We start from the raw sequence: 2,500 nt of genomic DNA, 5'->3' as shown, positions 1-2,500 counted from the left end.
TCGGAGGCGGCGCCGGCGCACCCCGGCCTCCCGAGTCCGGAGCGGAACGGACGCAAACGGATGGGCGGAGGAGGACGGCGGCGGCGGCGGCGACGTCGAAGGCGGCCCGCGGGGAGAGGCGCGGGGCGGGGGCACGTGGCCCCCAGCCCCCCGCGGCCCGACCCCGCGGTGCCGTCGGAGGCGGCGCCGGCGCACCCCGGCCTCCCGAGTTCGGAGCGGACAGATGCAAACGGATGGACGGAGGAGGACGGCGGCGGCGGCGGCGACGTCGAAGGCGGCCCGCGGGGAGAGGCGCGGGGCGGGGGCACGTGGCCCCCAGCCCCCGCGGCCCGACCCCGCGGTGCCGTCGGAGGCGGCGCCGGCGCACCCCGGCCTCCCGAGTTCGGAGCGGATGGATGGGCGGAGGAGGACGGCGGCGGCGGCGGCGACGTCGAAGGCGGCACGCGGGGAGAGGCGCGGGGCGGGGGCACGTGGCCCCCAGCCCCCGCGGCCCGACCCCGCGGTGCCGTCGGAGGCGGCGCCGGCGCACCCCGGCCTCCCGAGTCATGAGCGGACAGATGCAAACGGATGGGCGGAGGAGGACGGCGGTGGCGGCGGCGGCGGCGGCGGCGACGTTGAAGGCGGCCCGCGGGGAGAGGCGCGGGGCGGGGGCACGTGGCCCCCAGCCCCCGCGGCCCGACCCCGCGGTGCCGTCGGAGGCGGCGCCGACGCACCCCGGCGCGCCCCGGCCTCCCGAGTCATGAGCGAACAGATGCAAACGGTTGGGCGGAGGAGGACGGCGGTGGCGGCGGCGGCGGCGGTGGCGACGTCGAAGGCGGCCCGCGGGGAGAGGCGCGGGGCGGGGGCGTGAAGGAGACGGGCGGGGGGTACGGTGCCGGTCTTTGGCCGGTCGCCTACACCCCCGCCCCGACCCGTAAGCGCCCCCAGCCCCCGCGGCCCGACCCCGCGGTGCCGTCGGCGGCGGCGCCGGCGCACCCCGGCGCTCCCCGGCCCCCCGAGTCCAGAGCGAACACACGGGCGGAGGAGGACGGCGGCGGCTGGCGGCGGCGGCGGCGGCGGCGACGTCGAAGGCGGCCCGCGGGGAGAGGCGCGGGGCGGGGGCACGTGGCCCCCAGCCCCCGCGGCCCGACCCCGCGGTGCCGTCGGCGGCGGCGCCGGGGCGCTCCCCGCCGCGCCCCGGCCCCCCGAGTCCGAAGCGTGAGAAACGCCGATAGGCGGCGGGCGGCGGCGGCCGCGCGGCCGCGGGGCGGCGGGCGGGTGCGCCGCGGGCGTCGCGGGGGGGGAGGAAGGTCAGGAGGACGGTGTCGGGCGCGGGGTGTATGTCGGTTCGCGTCGTCGCGCGGCCGGCCGCTCCCCGCGTCCCGCCCGGCCCCCGCCGGCCCCCCCCCCCGGTCAGGCGCCCGTCGGCGTTCCCCGACCGCCCCACCCCGCGCGTCCGCGCGGTCGTCGACGTCCCGTCCGCCTTGTCAACGCTCCCATAGTCCAGGCCGGGCCGCGGCCGGCGTCGGGGACCACTCCCCCGCCGGTGCCATCGCGACCTGGCCGACCTCGGAACCTTACCCCCAGTCGCCGGGTACCCAACCTTCTCGCCACCTTCGGCGGCGAGCGGGGGGTTCAATGTCTCCGAAGTCCCCCCCCGGCCTGCCGGCGGGGCGGGGGGGGCTAGGAGCGCCCGGAGGCGCCGTTATCCCCCTTTTTAACCCCTTCTCTGAATGTTGGCCAAAACCGCAAACCAAACGTACGACTCTCAGCGGTGGATCACTCGGCTCGTGCGTCGATGAAGGACGCAGCTAGCTGCGAGAACTAATGTGAATTGCAGGACACATTGATCATCGACACTTTGAACGCACCTTGCGGCCCCGGGTCCCTCCCGGGGCCACGCCTGTCTGAGCGTCGCTTGTACATCTATCGGGATCGGGGCGCCCACGGGCGCCCCCCTCCCGCGGTTGGGGCGTCGCGGGCCACCGCCGGCCTACCCCCCCCACCTTCCCTCCCCGCACGGGGAAATGGGGGTGGGGGGGGCGGACGGCACGGCCCTCGTCCCCCTAAGTATAGACCCGACCGCCCGCGCCCTCGACGGGCCCGACCACCGCGCGGCCGCAGGGGCCCGCGGCGGCTGCCGATGGAGGATCCGTCCCCCGCCGCGCAGTCCGCCGCGACGCACCGCGCGGCCGCGTAGGAGTCGTGCGCCCGGCGAGGCGCGGGGTTAACGGCCGACCCCCGATGACGGGAGGCGATCCGTCGCCCCCGCCTCTAACCCCGTTCGACTACGACCTCAGATCAGACGAGACGACCCGCTGAATTTAAGCATATTACTAAGCGGAGGAAAAGAAACTAACAAGGATTCCCTCAGTAGCGGCGAGCGAAGAGGGAGAAGCCCAGCGCCGAATCCCCGCCCGGCGGAGGGCGCGGGACATGTGGCGTATAGAAGGTCGCTTTGCCCGGCGCCGCCCGGTGGGGGCCCGAGTCCTTCTGATGGAGGCTCTGCCCGAGGACGGTG

The 2,500-nt window shown here is 77.2% G+C and overlaps 1 non-coding gene and 1 pseudogene across 1 annotated transcript; both read left to right on the top strand.

Annotated features, from left to right (window-relative positions):
* The first annotated feature begins 1,742 nt into the window (after positions 1-1,742).
* Positions 1,743-1,896, top strand: LOC147184858 (5.8S ribosomal RNA). The gene has a single exon (XR_015100051.1). It is a non-coding gene; the product is annotated as a 5.8S ribosomal RNA (ribosomal RNA).
* A 374-nt stretch (positions 1,897-2,270) lies between these two features.
* Positions 2,271-2,500, top strand: part of LOC147184857 (28S ribosomal RNA) — a pseudogene marked incomplete at its 3' end in the record, with an annotated part of 2,730 nt that continues 2,500 nt past the window's right edge.

The sequence above is a fragment of the Hippocampus guttulatus genome, unplaced genomic scaffold (assembly GCF_054856545.1).
Source record: "Hippocampus guttulatus isolate MCC_2025c unplaced genomic scaffold, RoL_Hgut_1.0 HiC_scaffold_58, whole genome shotgun sequence".
NCBI lineage: Eukaryota > Metazoa > Chordata > Actinopteri > Syngnathiformes > Syngnathidae > Hippocampus > Hippocampus guttulatus.
Note: the sequence above shows the minus strand (reverse complement) of the source record. Positions and strands in the feature narration are given on the sequence as shown.